Here is a 15,562-nt window from a genome sequence, read left to right as displayed (position 1 = left end):
GCTGTGCTTTGCCTTAACATTCATTATTGTAGATTTTGTTACTGTAATTTGACATATACATATTTGACATTGCCTCAATTTTTCCAATTACTGGTATCAAACTATAAAAATAAATAGCTACATATGATTATGTAGGAGATTTTGGGACATAAATGGTCAGATGAATCTCTTAAAATCTAGTTTTCGTGACAAATTGTGAAAAAATTTCTTGTTCAAGTAAAAATCCTTGTGTGCTACTTTATATTTTGTTTGTATAGGTTTACAACTAACATTTACTTATTCTCAGTATCACAAAAGAGCGATTCAGAGTCTTCCCATCAGTGCAATCACATACACTTCAGCATTACTGCTGTGAGGTCATTCACATGGAAAACCAGTTCCGCGCTGAGAGTGAAGATGTCATCTCACACATTCAGCCTGTCTGGTCACAGAGCCAGGTCATCACAGTTGAGAAGAGGTCTCAGTTTAACACCTATAGGTCACAAAGTGCACCTTTCCTCTGTCATTAGGCGCTAGCTGAGCCTAACCCAGGGAGTAACCCGAGCCCAGCCCTGCAGGCGGCTAATCCTCCTCAACAAAGCCTTGCTGCTGCTCTGACAGCCTGAGCGATCATCAGTCAGGTAAAACAAACTGCTCCAACCTGACCACTATACACACAGGTGGCTTTACTGACCGCTCTGTGTTTGAGAAGGTGTGTATTTGTGTGTGTGTGTGTTGGGGTGGTATGAGGTCTGAGGAAACACTTTTGATAAACAGAGTGTCCCTGCCTGCCTGCGTGGTTGTGTGTGTGTGTGATTCATTCAGAGTGTGTGACACGTCCGGACCTGTTAGGTTTCAGTCGACATGAGACGGTCCGACGCTGCGACCGAGGCCGCGGCTGTCACAGGCAGACAAACTGATTAGGTTGACTTTTCTCACGGCAGGTAAAGAATCAAATCCCCATAATCCCTCAAATGATTAAGATCAGGTCAGGAGTGACAGCACACACACACACACACTCACACCGAGGCACCAAACTCCAGGAAAAAAAAAAAACACCTCTTAATGACGCTTGACAGTTCATTCATAAAAAAAACTAATAAAGATGCAAATTTAATTTAACAAGAAGCGTTTAATGACTGCAGTGACTGCATTTCCTCTGATTGTTTACCTATTGATCAATAATGTAATAAAGTTATTAATCTAATTCATGGTGCCTTTGATTCCTGACATGTGTGATATGTTGTATATTATATTTCTATCAAAACAATAAAGTGAATATCAAATTGCAGATCACTATAGCAACAATAGTGATAATGATTCATGCTGTGTTGTAAGTTACTACCAGTAAGCAGCGAAACCAACTAAACTATGGGTGACATTGACTGCAGACAGGGCTGCCATTAGTCTATAATCCCATGAAACGACCTCCGAACTCTGTCTGTGACTGAGGGTGTAAATATGTAAAAACAGGTCATAACTATATGGTTTGTTTTATTAAGAGAAAAAAATGCTCAGTCATTTCCTAACACACTGTCACTGTAGTTCAAACAGGAGTAAATAGTGTATTTATTTGGGACTATTTTCAGCGGTGGATTAATACACATTTGGTGCTCTAGTGAGCATTTCCAGCAGCCGGTGTATGTATTCATGGTAATAAAGGAATTATGTCACCCACTGCTACATTGTGGTTCACTGGTATATTTTGAATAATAATAACAACAGAGCTCTGTGGCACAGAGGAATAAGCTGCAGCAGGTTTTGGATGCACAGACAATATGTGTTACAAGATCAGATCATTGCTGGTTTCTGCTCTTTTCATGGGATTTGCTGACAATAAGAAAAACACAGAATATGACAATTATATAGTTATTCTATATAATTTAAAGACTATAAGCTGTAAGCTTATAAGACACAACCACAATAATGGACTTTGAGGTGATCTGATATAGAAGAAAATGCAAATCCTTGCATCCAAATATTAACATCTTACGTTGGAACATCTTGTTGAGCATTATCTCTAACTTTCATGATAACTACTTAACTGACTACCTGACTAGTCTAACAAAATGTGTAAATCATTGGGCTCTTCTCTCATTATTTGTCCTTAAAAAACACTCAGCAAGAAGGAAAGTTTTTCTGTTAAGCCTACCCAAGGCACCAGATTTAGATGTCTGAAGTTTTTGACACAGATTAGGGTGACACTCGCATTAAACTCACCAGCCAGTAAAGAAAATCCCTCCCTAATAATTAATAATTGCGACGTTTAAGGAAGAATAGGCAACAGGACAACGGGCGTGACATAAAAAGGAAGTGAAAGCATTTTCTTTTAGCAGGCTGGTTGTGATTCTCGAAGAGACGCTGGTTCGCCAGAGGCAAACACACTAAGAAAACAACATGAATTTGCTTCATCAACCTAGTGAGAACAATTCTTTGAGTGTTAGCCAGTACAGGGAGTGAGTGATGCATACACACACATACAAACACATACACAGAAAGTGTCTGCTGCATTCCTGTGCTCCTCCTGGCTCTTGTCCCTCCACACTTGTCACCGGGCAGCGCAGGGCCCTGCAGTGTGTGCCGGCTGGCCTGAAGAGGCTCTCACAGGCCTGTTAGCGTGCAGATGGTGTCAGGTGACAAGAGCCGGAGCTGCAGGACGCAGATGGAGGCCAGTGGCTGTGAGTTTGCTTCCAAAAGGCTTCAACAACATCTCGAGGGGAGAAATAAGTCACATGAGCTCAGCGTACAACATCCTGGATCAACGTTTGGTTTGTCGTTGATTTAAATGAGTCGGCAACGGCCTTAATTCAACTGCTTTAACCTGTGTTAAAACTTCTGTTGATGTAACTTGAGTTGGGCAGCAAAAAAAAAAAAAAATAGATCAGGTCTCAATTGAAAATAAAGAAATGAATAAATAGATGCTAAAGCCTGTCTGTGTTTGTTAGCAGTACAGACTGACAAACCGTGACATCTGTGTGGATGAAGCCCACGCCAGACAGACGGGCTCACAGCGGTCAGTGTCAGCGGTGGTGATGATGAGTGTTGGGGGTGGGGGGTCTTAATTGGAAGGAACTACATTGCTCTTTTCAGTTCAGCAGCAGATGTGAAGCAGGTTTCAGACGGACAGCACATGAGGGGAATGTAAATGACCTTTCTGACCTTTTTCACCTATCACACTGTGATCCCTGCCTCCTCCCTCTTCACAATGGATCATTTAAAAAAATAAATGAATAAATAAAGTGATTATATTCCCCAGTATCTGTATGTGTATCTGCACTGTACTGTTTTCTACAGTATTCAGATATCAAACTTCCTCTGGAAACCAAAGTCACAACTCTGGCACCTGCACACAAGTGTTTTGGAGACTTCGTGTACTCGCTCTCTGGTGGTTTCCCCCAGCTCAGCAGAGGTACAAACAGAGGAGTATCTAAGGGGGGGGGGATTCCAGGAGAGCCAGAGATCCCACTGAAGGGTCACAAACCAGCTGTGCTCACTTGGCTTTATTTCAGAGGGAGGGAGGAGAAAAATTACAGGAGATAATAGATGAGGCAGCAGCGGTAATTGACTTCTTGGTGGTTTGTGCGCGCAAACACTTGTCAGCTCTTGTCAACTAAAATGTTTATACAATCTGTTGTAAGTACAAAATCTACACAGTCAGAGAATATTGAATATTTAGATGGAGCAGTGTATGTATAGTCTGCTCTGAGTGGAACAGTATGTCTTGTGTCTTTGTATATCATGTGCGAGGTCCTGTTTATATTTTACCACATGCTTCAGTGTAAACTGTCCCCGTGGCAGCGTCGTCAAGACAAATCTTCCCTATTTAACGTTTCCTGGTGATTAACTGGTTCTTTACTCATTAAATGCAAACGGTTTCTGTGCCTTTCATTTTGTCCTCAAATGTAGTGCAGCTCAAATAAGACAGAAGATCACAATGCAGATGATTAAAACAGGAAGACTAGCAAGTGTTAATAAATGCTAATGAATCTTGGAGATGGTCTTTAATTTTGAAATTCTTCTGTGGCGTCGTCTCATCCTGTATTTGTCTTCATAAAGAGGAATTTCCCCTGTTTGTAATAAATATTCACCTCCCTGCTTCCTCTCTTTGCGTCGATGATCTGACACCGGAGATGAGAGCTCATACTTGTACACGTACACACACACACACACACACACACACACACACACACACACACACACCTACCTCCAGGCAGCTCTGCTTCTCATTAACACCGCAGTGAAGTTCACAGATGTATGCATACAAAGGAACGCACGCACATCCTGAGATATTTGCATGCACGCTCACACTCACGCTTGCAAATGAGGCGTCTTTCAGCAGAATCAGTCAGCGTGCACATCGTCCAATATTTGACACAATTCTTTGTTTCTGACACACATCACAGAGGGCTGCGTTCAATCACTCACTAACCCACTCTCGCAAACACTCCTGGGCTCTGCCAGCTCTGCCCCTGGGCCTCTCGTCATGACTGAAGCACTCACTGCCTCGCCGTAAATGGATGAGAGCATCAGGGGTGGCCCGGCGGTCAGCGGGACCAACCTACAAATGACATGTCACGGATTCGGTGCCAGCGACGGCCGATATGCGCATCTGTGGTTACGCTAAGTGGATGGTGCTGACAGTGAACGCTGCACAATAGGATGATGTTACAGTCGATGAGTTTTTAAATGGCCTCGGGTGGATTTCTCAGCGCAGAGAGTCGGTGTGTGCCCAAAGGTTGCCGTGACGCCATGGACGGTGGTAAAAGGCCACACATGTGCCTGGGAGGAAGGAACAAGCCAAGGCAATGAAAACCAATGATTCAGCACAACATGAAATCTGATATCAGTATTGATTTAAAGACATAAAGACTTACTAAACACTTAAAGAGGAGGTAACGTGGAAGAAGAGCTGCCTGAGCTGTGATGGTGATTTTGAGATCAGAGATGCAATAAAACTGCTGTTGAAGCCTGAAGACAGCTCTCCTTACCATTTCACTTATTGATTTTTGATTTTGAAATGCCCTCCGGTATATTATCATTAATGGAAAAAGGGAGGGAGCAGGGACTGAGGGCAACATTTTCATTATTGATTAATCTATTGATTACTTTTTCATTAATGGAGTACATGTAGGTAGTTGTGTATCAAAAAGAGACCATGGTGAGGTCTTAAAATGTCTTGTTTCGTCCAATAAACTGTCTTTAAATTTGGATTATTCCCTCTTGTTGATATATGATGGTATTTCATTGATGCTTTCCACCCGACGATATGGGTCTTTGTGTGTTTGTAGAGTAGAGGCAGGTTCAGGTACCACAGATGTATTTTATAAGTCGGCTTTAAACCTATTTGGGGCATTTTTGCTCATCCCAAGGGGTAGGAAACTTCCTGAACCATTTTTAATACAAGCCGTGAAGTGTCAGCTTCAGTTTCCATTCGGCTGAAAATCACCAGAATGCCAGGCACAAGGTTTCTTCTTTTTTTTTTCATTCTGACAGCTGCAATAAGTCCTACCGTACCCTCCTAAGCGTAAGAAGCAATGGCTGGTTCATGGCAGAGGAGGAGGGGGGACTGGTGAGGGATGATGGGAGGCTTGGGGGTAGGATTCATTGAGGAGGGGCTCCGTGGCCCTTCACTGAGGCTCTAATCCGCCTGGGCTCAGGAGAAGGTGTCGGTGTGAAGCGCGGTACTGTCAGCACCCAGAGACTCCATCCTCTCCCCTTTATCCTTCTCTTCCCCTCATCCCCTCTTTCTTTTTCCCTCCATCTCTGGTCTCCATGCATTCCCACATTCCTCAGATAAAATGGCAGGTAGGGAGGAATGGGAGGGGAAAGTTGAAGGGGGCAGCTGTTGCTCAGGGCAGCGGAGGTGCACTGGGTAAAGCCCATCATTGAAGCCCTGATAAGCGTATCTCCCTGGCTCATGTGTGCCAGACAAAACCCATTTGTTTCTCATCTGTTCCCCTGATTTGGGCCTGACAGCTCCGGGTGAGCTGTGGAGGACCAGCGACAGAGTGATGGAGACTAGGAAAGCATGTCTGTCTCTTACCATGCTTCATTGTTTGGCATGTTGACAGCGTCTTTTTGTCCATACATCCTTCCACCACTGACAAGCGGAAGGATCAGCAGACTTTGTTGGAATAAATGTGCTTCACAACATTTTCAACTGCATTCTTGACTTGTACGACAAAATATCTAAACTCACAGTCCACTCACTGTCTTTGTTGGAGCTTTATACTACCTCTCATCATCTACATGCTTTTTACACTTTTTTTTCGGCTACATTTTATATTAAACTTACAGAAACTGATTTTCTGGCCACCTGGGAGCAGCAGAAACAAGCTGGGAACATCATGCTGATATATTATCACCTTTCAAGGTGCAATGGCTAACGTGTTAGCATCTATTTACAAAGCCAGCAGACATAGAGCAACATCAGGATTCATTTGGAGTCATGTTTCTGAAGAGCTGGGAAATCTAAGTCTCCTTTTTAGCACTGTTTTGGCCTCCACCAACTCCTGAGAGAAATATCTGGCTCTTTAGCTGCTAAATGTTCCACTTTCTTTGCCAGGTAGTTGCTAACTTTGTCTGACTGCTGTTTGGTGCTGGTGCATACTTTGGGTTTTTAGAGCTTTTTGTCTAAAAACAGCTGTGTGCTGTAGGGACACTATGAAGCTATGTCCACACTGCTCGAGAGTTTCCAAGCCCTGAAAACATAGAGTTTTGGAAACGGTGCCTCATTTTAGTCTGAAAACTCTGTGGTTGTGTTGTTGTCTGGACGGGCAAAAACAGAAACAATGACATTGATGCCCAGAGTCGCTCCCTGATTGGGTCTTATCAGCTTTGACTACCAGTGGGGAAAGTAACATGGATAACGAATTACAAACTAGATTAGGCATTATTGACCTTGTTGTCTTTGCTAGCAGCTGTTGTGCAGTGAAACTCTGCATTTTAACATCAACTGCCTTTGCTGTTCTTTGTTCGTAGTATTTTCTGTAACTAATCAACTGCAGACAATCTGTTTCCTGTTTACCCCAGTTTGTGCATGCCCAGTGTACCTGCCTGCCATTGTTTTTAAAAAAAATATTGATAATATTTGCCAATAACTATTGTTATACTATCCAGACACATTTAATATTTAACAGTGCTTTGAATAATGCTCCACAGGCTGCTCAAAGCTCTCCTCAAGTGTAAAGCTGAATCTGCAGATGAAAGTAGTTTATCAAACTGCAGCCCTCCACAGTGTGCAAATTCCAAGCACACAAAAAACATGTGGTGCAACCGTGACTGAGGCAGCTGTCGCACAAAGCTGGACGTTATTCTAATAATTTACAGAAGTGACTGCACAGATCGAGGCACTAACGAGGAGGAAAGAAGTGTGTGGTCGTGCATAGCTCAACTGGCAGAGCATGGCACCGCCGCCGCCAGGGTGGCGGTGGTGAGGAGTGGGAGGGGGCCGGTGGTGCATTCCCAGCGGAGCCACCGGAGCTAAAAATGTATCCACGCATGGTACGGTGAGGCACTTTGGATAAAAGAGCTTACTAAATGGCACAGGAGAACAAAAGAGAAGAAGAGACAGGAGGAGAACACGCCTGCTGTTAGTAAATGGACTCTCTCTCTCACTCTCTCTGCGTGTTCTTCCCTTCAGCCTGTTTTGTGTGGATGTGGGTCTCTCATCCCTCATAATCCCTTCCCCAAACACTGATGAGTAAGTCCTGACACACAGCCTCATTGCCAGACTCGGTCCTGCCTGCCGGGGATTTACTACCTAAATAAACACTCTGCACGTACACACAGAAACACATGCGCATAAAAATTAAATTGAAGCAATAAATTCACACTGTCATCTGTTACTAGGGCTGGATATTGTTGGAAATTTTCTGATTCTGAGATTAGTAATAGAAAGATACTACTTTTCTTGATCCCTTTGTTGAAGGATACTTTTTTTTCCTACAAATCCCTTCTATTTCCAGCAAACTAATGAAGCCACTGCTGTAAAATGGTAACTGGTGTCTGGATACCTGGATTATGAACTAACTAATAACTGATTAACATTAAAAGTGTGACTGTTGCCTGGTTAATCTGTCCACTGGTGTCACAGATGGTGTGCTTTTCACCAGAGGAATGAAATAGCTAATCACCCCACATCAATCTGAGCAGAATCAATATTTTAAGCTGGTCAGCTTCATTAGTTAATCTCCACTGGACCTCCAGTATTTAGAGCAAGCACCAAAAATAGGTGTTAAAGCTAGTTTGGTGTGTGGTGTGTCCAATTAAATCTACATTTCTCATCTTTTTCTACTGCATCTTCCCACTTTTAGGTCTAGCTACAGGTTGTGAAAATTAATTAGGCTACCACTCAAAACTGCAGAGTTTCTGCCTTCTCGACCAACAAAAAGCTGATAACGGATCAAAGTTATTTATAGTTCTTTGCAAATGTTAAAAGCTGAACCTAATTAGATTTGTTAGGAGGGTAATTGTGGAAACTCATACAGGATTTGATAACGCAAAGCCAGAGAAACCCCAGTGCAACAAGAAATATGTCAAGATTATGAATATGACTACACATTTGATGCCAGCTTTTTGGATAATCTTTGCCTCATGCACACTTTTTAGTGTCAACAAAGGTTCAATACTTTACATTATTCTGGCAGATGAAGTAGCTGCCTGCCTTCGCTCTGCACCTGAGATGTCACACCGCCTGAAAGACTTTCATTAGCATCACTCTCAGTCCAGATATTTAGCTGTGCATCAGCTCAATGCCTGTTCAGGGACCAAGGTTACTACTGGGGTGAGACCTGGTCTAAAACAAAGTTCAAATCTCATCTAAGACAATATAAAATTTTATGATATGCAGAGCCAGAAAGACGTATAGTGCCCGGGAGGCTCTTGGCTTCCTTCACAGTCTTACTTCCTTCTTCCTGCCTCCCCGATGCCTCACACCCTCTCCTCTCTAATGGCCGTGCTGCTTCCTGGAACATGGCCTATGTCCATCTATAACCACCCACATGGCCTGTATGTGTTGCCTGTGTGGCTCTGTGATGAACCCATGATGAATGTATGTGTGTGTGTGTCACACCTGTTCTCCATACAACCAGTGCATGGCCTGTTAGTTCCTCTCCACACTTTGTATTGTGCTGTTAGCCAGCGTGGCGTTGCTAATCTGCAGCGTTGGGGGTTAGCTGGAGTCTCCTGTGCTGCTGTTTTTACACTTGTGTGAATGGGAGAGGAATGTGGCACAGGTGTTCACAGATGTGTGGACCTGGCTGTTGAGCTGCATGTTCACTTGGCTCAGACATGGACATGGCAGTGTATTTACCCGTGTCCCCCCATTAAAGAATAATAGTTTTTTAACAAGGTCTTACAGCGACACTCTCAAAATGTGCTGTGTGTGAAGCCATGTTTTCCTTATTAGTTGTGTGTTAAGCTTTACTGTAAAACTCAGAGGGATTGAGTGTTCACGATGCCCTTTTTCCACCAAAATTAGCAGGTATGTACGGGTCGACAGCCGGAGCCGATGAATACTCACCTCTGCTGCAGAGTCATTTGACCCGGGTGTGAATGCCAATTAAACCCTTTGCCATTGCCAACAAAAGCCCGATGTTAGCGGGTCTTAGCAGGTTTTTTAACCAGTGGAAAGGGGCTCGAGACTGCTACAAGCGCACCTGCTGATTGTGACCACTGTACTTAAGTGTTTCACCAGCTGCTGTTTAATGCAAGTTTTACATATTTTTTTGTATAGTCGTGTTATTATTTGTTTAATTTATACTGAATATTACAAAATGTACTGTCATCTTAAATCTACTGTTGCAGTGATCTTTGACTTTAACATGTGTTACAATAACTACATCATATGGCTGCTTGTTCATCTTAAGATTAATAGCCTACAGAAATTCACTTATTTCAGGAGAAATTGGATTTTTCTGGAACAGCCCACAATTTTTTTTTTCCATTTTGAATCTATGACAGTAAGATGTGATAATTATTTCGTTAGCATTCATCAACACTGTATCCCATGACTTAAGGGGGCAACACACGGCAGCAGTGTATGACTAGAACACCAGGGCCTGTTGTTTTCAGCCCACTCACCATCAGCTGTCACCATGGGTTAACATGTGACAGTGTCACCACCGACACAATTTGATGATCTAGAAAACCAGCAATTTTATCACATTCGCCACATGTACCTTGACAACTTCCTCGGCCTGTATGGCACATCCAGTGTGTGCTGCAGGCGTCAAAATGACATGATGCATTGTGACACGGCTAGTGTGTGCTGTCCTTTGACTACTGGCATGCTGTCAAAGCCTGATGGGATCTAGAGTTGTTGAATGCTAAAAGAAGCAATGTTTATTTTGTGGTTTGAATACTTATTGTTTTTATTTTATTTTTCTCAGTTAAACTGCCATGGTGTTTATTTTTTGTATCTAAAAGTAGGCACCATCTTATCAGACACTATAGACAGAAAACATCAGGAACATTTTTCAGCTTTTCCGAAAGTAGTGTGCTGTAAGAAAAGACATTTGTGTTACAGTTGAATAAAGGCGAGCCAAGAGAGGTGGTGGGGTTTAAACTCCCTGAAATGCACACAACACTTATTTTAATGAGTGGATTATATTTCAGCCGGTGAGTGGGCCTGCTGTCTTCAGTGTCTTGGTCAAGGACGCTCACACATGAGTGGAAACAGTGGCTCTTGTAGGAATCAAACCACATGATGTGACATTGAGGCCACGAGCCATCAGGCCATCCAAACAGTCCTTACGTAAGCACCAAACCTGCGGCTCTCCGAGCTTTCCAAGAGGGAAACACGCAAACAACTGCAGCAGGAAGACAATGAGGCCATAACTCTTCCTCCCTGAAAGGATCGTTATTATGACAGCAGACCCATTAGCTAAATGGAGAAAGAGCATGTGCAGCATGTCGCTCTGGCTATATAAATCTGCATCCCTCACCCTGACCTCTAGCAGTCACTCCCTAGAGGAGTTGACCTGGGATAATTCCAGACACCCCACGATGGCCTTCCCTGGGTCAGGTCACAGTAAATCTCAGGGTGATCAGGACCAAGTGACACCCGGGAACGTCCCCTTTCTCCACAGCATGGTGGGGTCAGCGGTCAGAGAGGTATGTCAAGGACTCTGTCACGACCAAAAAGCGCTGAGCTGGTCAGCCGGTGGCCAGGAAGCGACCTGAGTCACGTGTTCTCGCTTTTGGTTTTTCCGCTCAGGATATTTATGTGTCTCTCCGTAGGCTGTCAGCAAAGAGAGAGAAAGGAATTAACTGCGGCTAATAGCCATGTTAGCTAACGAGTCACACGTGCACAGAGGTTACCGAATGACTTCCCCTCCTTGCTTTAAAACAGATGAGAGCTGCGACCGCACAGTTGCACAGTAAAAAACAGGACGTGAATTAAAGCCTTCTCCTTCTCCTGTGGTGGAGAAGTGTTGTGTGAAAATAAAGGTCTTAAATCAAACACTGCAGCCGCCTTCATCCACCTCTGAGAGGCTCAACAATCCTGAAGTAATGGCATAGAGATTCATATCAAAGACATGAGCTGGAAGTTCACAGACAAGAAATCCCAGCAGAGGGATGAGAGCCGATCTGATCAGTTTCAGAGGGGAAATGGCAGCGCTAACAACATGTGCTATGAGTTTTACTTTTGTACATATAATGGATTTAAAATAATTAATCCTAGGTAGAAATCTGCTTTAAAATTTCATGTACACAGCAGACGTTTGCTGTGTGCTTTGAGCTACAGAGCCTGTATTTGCTCAGTGAGCAGAGAGCTGTAATTACTCACTGTAACCACTGAAGCAAAATGTAAATAGCAAAAAGTAGCTCAACTGGTTTAAATATGTAAACATTGCACCAAGACACTAGAATGACATGACTAATGACAGCAGCTTAGTTAGTGGTAGTAAATGACAGGGACAGAAGTTGAACAAGAAAAATACAGACATATCAAAGTTAGCAATAAAAATAAAGTTAACACAGTGATACAATATTTGATCAGTGTCAAGATTCATATCAGTGTATTTGGGTCCACATCCTCAAATCAATGCATCAGGACGAGCCAGTGCTTTTTATTCAGTGTTAATCAATTTCCTCTTCCAGATTATTGATTCCAGCACTCTGGTTGAATGTAATCTAATGTCAAATGAAAAAAGCTTTTATTTCACCATTAATCTGAAGGATGGAAATTTGGATTGCATTACAAACTACAAACACTGAGTGAAAGTTTGTGAACTCCAGCAAGATTGTGCCTCAGCTTTTGACTTTAGCTAGCCACCTGGCTAAAGACCACAAAATGACATTCATAAGCACTATTACACAGTGATACAATACACAGCTGACTATGTTGACATCCTTTAAAGGTCCCATATTGTATCAAGGTAGATGTCCATGTGTTTTCTGATTATAAAGTAGGTCTAGGTTCTGGATCATTAGTGTGACAGTATCAAAGCTTCAGTCCACAAAGAAATGCACACAGCCTGTATTCAGAAACTGAGCCTTAAAACCAGCCGTCAGGACTTCTGGAACTTTGTGATGTCACAACAAAGCAGTCACCACCCTCAGCCATGCCCCAAGCCCCGCCCACCTGGACCCACCATCCAACTTTGTAGGATTTAGTTTCTCTGAATATTTACCTGAAATCTGCTACATTTTTTTTATTAGATTACTCATAAAAAAGTCAAAAAACTCACTGATTTGTTGTTACTAGAGCTCCAGAGAGAAGCCTGAGAGAGGAGACGTGAAACTACATTCAGATGGTTTTTGGTTCTTAAAACCACAAATATATCTTCTTATGCATATCAACACTTTAAATAAAACACAGGAAAAGTATAAAATATACAATACTACTAGATCAGTCCTGTTGATTCATTTGCAGCATCACCCACAATGTCCAACCTCAGAGGTTAAAGGAGGATACCTCTTCATATAAAGTTTGATAAAATCTCTGACAGTTGAAACATGTATATCATCACACTATAAAAAAATCATATACTGCTCACTGTATGTACAGCCTAATGTATTAACTCTCATCACATTTACACAACTGTCCTAACCTGCACAGGTCCACATGACTGTAACAATAATGCAGACCTCACATAGCACTGTGGCTCTCCTCTCTAAGAAACCACAGGTCATTGACGGGACCATCCCACTCCCTCCACCATATTGACGTCTAGTGTTTTATCGATATCAGCTGTCTGGATGCGTCACCACACACTGGCAGGAATCCTGTCCTTTCAAAGAGCATCACTGACAGATGTATTGAACTGTTTTGGAGCATTTCCTCTGATCTGCTTTGTTTGGGTGTGTGTGTGTGTTTGTATTGATGATCTCAGGAGTATAAGGGGAGGATGGGACACAGGAGGAGGCAGAGACACCATGATAAGGTCAGGCCCCCTTGCATCTCTGTCCCCTGATAAAGCAAAGCACACACTCACACACACTCAGACAGCCATACCAAAGCATCAAAGACTGATAACACACCTCCACGTTATCTTCCTGTGGCTTTGTCTCCAGCCATGACCCCATACATACTCCGTCACGGCATTGTGGGGCTTCAACAGGGCGGATCCAACTCAAAGCGTTTACAGGAGCTCAAACATGTGCTTTATGAAAGATGAAAAGTTTTGCTCAAAAACAAGATTTTTATCCACTGAAAAAAGCGGGATCACACTCATCAGATATCAGCAGCAGAAAATAAAGATAATGATGCTTTTCAAAGAATCCGTTCTTTGATCCGTCACTCAGATCCGTTACTGATGTCAGACGTGTCACCTGAATATCGCATTTTAAAGTCACAGGGGAACAGAAGATAATTAAATAATTAAAAACAGATAATGTGGGTGGAGTTTGGCTACAAAAGGGATTTAAATCAAATCCATAACAATTGATTGGATCTTTCAAAAGTGGGAAGAATGACAATGTGATACAGAGCGAAAAATGTTACCTTTTAGCTTTAGCCCTTAGCTTGAGGGTTAAACTAACACAATAGACCAAAACCTCGTTCTCTATTTTCACAGGTTTATTAGCTGAATGTGAACACCTCCTACTGCTTTGCTAGCTACCCACTAGCTGCTCTGCAAGCTGCCTGCTAGCTAACACACTAGCTACACATGATTGACGGGGTTAGCTAGTTGCCCCAAATCACAATCACTTCTCCAAGTGGAGTGACTCATTGAAAGCGTTTTTCTGTTTTACAGGAAGAGGAAAGAACTGCACTTTGATGTGAAATTACTTCTTTGGAAACATTTAGCTTGTGACGAGAGATAAGTGGACACAGGAAATTGTATTTTTCATTTCACTGTGACTTTAAGGTGCGTTTGAGCATGTAGTCCTTTATCAAAACTCATGCTGTTGAAGTTTGGAATCTTTACCTCATGGAAATAATGATTTTCTTCCCCTGTATTGGACATTTTGTTTGCAAATGAACCATTTAAATGCATCCTGTTTTTCCTGTATTTAAAACTGCAGCTGATACAAGAACTTTATTTGCAACAAGAAATTCCAAGAAACTAAGACTGTTTGTCTCCGTGGTGGAAACCCAGTGACTGAAACTCAGAGACAAGGTAAACTGAAAATCCTTGGGCATTTTGACAAAAGCTAAATCCAAACAATACTCTTATCCCTCATCCAGTACAAAGCCCATTCAGTCAGCTCTTTCATCTGTGCAAACAGGGCAGGGGGGAACAGAAAACATTTGATCAAGTCAAAGTTAATCTTCCAACAGTTTGAACTCGCCGAGCCTTGTTACAATGGGACCCATCGAAGGATTTTGACTCAGAGTCTTACAAAAAAGAAAAATGTCCCTGGGTGCTGAAAATGCATTTTTGTGCTGTTTCATATCAAAGTCTCATCATTTTATCTTCTGTTCAAATGTTTTTTTATTTACCTTATCAACAGGCACTTTTTGCTCTTAGGAGCTCATGAAAATTCCATTTATTAAAAAGTGATAATATAAACTGACAAAGTAGATTCTGGGATGATTCATCCAAACCGTCCCACCAGACACTGTGAAGACCTGAGAGTTGCCTTGGAATTTCAAATGAAGTTTACTGTCGTCAAACAACCAGATTTATAAGAAGATGCAAAGAAGTACAAGGATTCTTGGTGTTTATTTTCGTTGTACTTACATATGTACAGTATGTATGGAGCTCACAGATCCTCCTCGCTCTGCACTCTTACACCCCTCAGTCCTCTGTTAAGTTGTCAACACGCCTCTTTAGCAGCAGCAAAACAAATTCCTCAACAGCTAAAATGATTTTTCATTCTGAATATAAATTTCATGCCGATGAAAAAAACTTTCCATTCACATCGCTGTTGACTTAAAAGCGATTTGTTGTTGTTGGAAAAAGGAGGATGCATCAGTGAGAAGTGCATTTAAGAAACTGTGAAATCTTCTGGGTAATACAACCGTTATTTACTGTGTAACTTAAGCACTTTCTTGAATAAAAGTCAAGAGGGAGATATCAGATACCTTTGGGAAAGTCGACCTTGAGCGGCATGATAAAACAAATACTGGCCCCATACCAGTTGATAAGGGCATAAACTTAAGTTATTAAAGGGCATAAAGTAAACAACC

General features: G+C 42.3%; 1 protein-coding gene across 1 annotated transcript in view; it reads right to left on the bottom strand.

Annotated features, from left to right (window-relative positions):
• Positions 1 to 15,562, bottom strand: part of LOC139611330 (ephrin-A5b-like) — an 83,435-nt gene that overhangs the window by 37,574 nt on the left and 30,299 nt on the right. The gene's annotated exons all lie outside the window — the stretch shown is intronic.

The sequence above is a fragment of the Trachinotus anak genome, unplaced genomic scaffold (assembly GCF_046630095.1).
Source record: "Trachinotus anak isolate AG129_WGS33_773 ecotype Australia unplaced genomic scaffold, CSIRO_AGI_Tana_v1 ptg000028l, whole genome shotgun sequence".
Lineage (NCBI taxonomy): Eukaryota > Metazoa > Chordata > Actinopteri > Carangiformes > Carangidae > Trachinotus > Trachinotus anak.
This window is presented reverse-complemented; position numbering and strand designations above follow the sequence as displayed.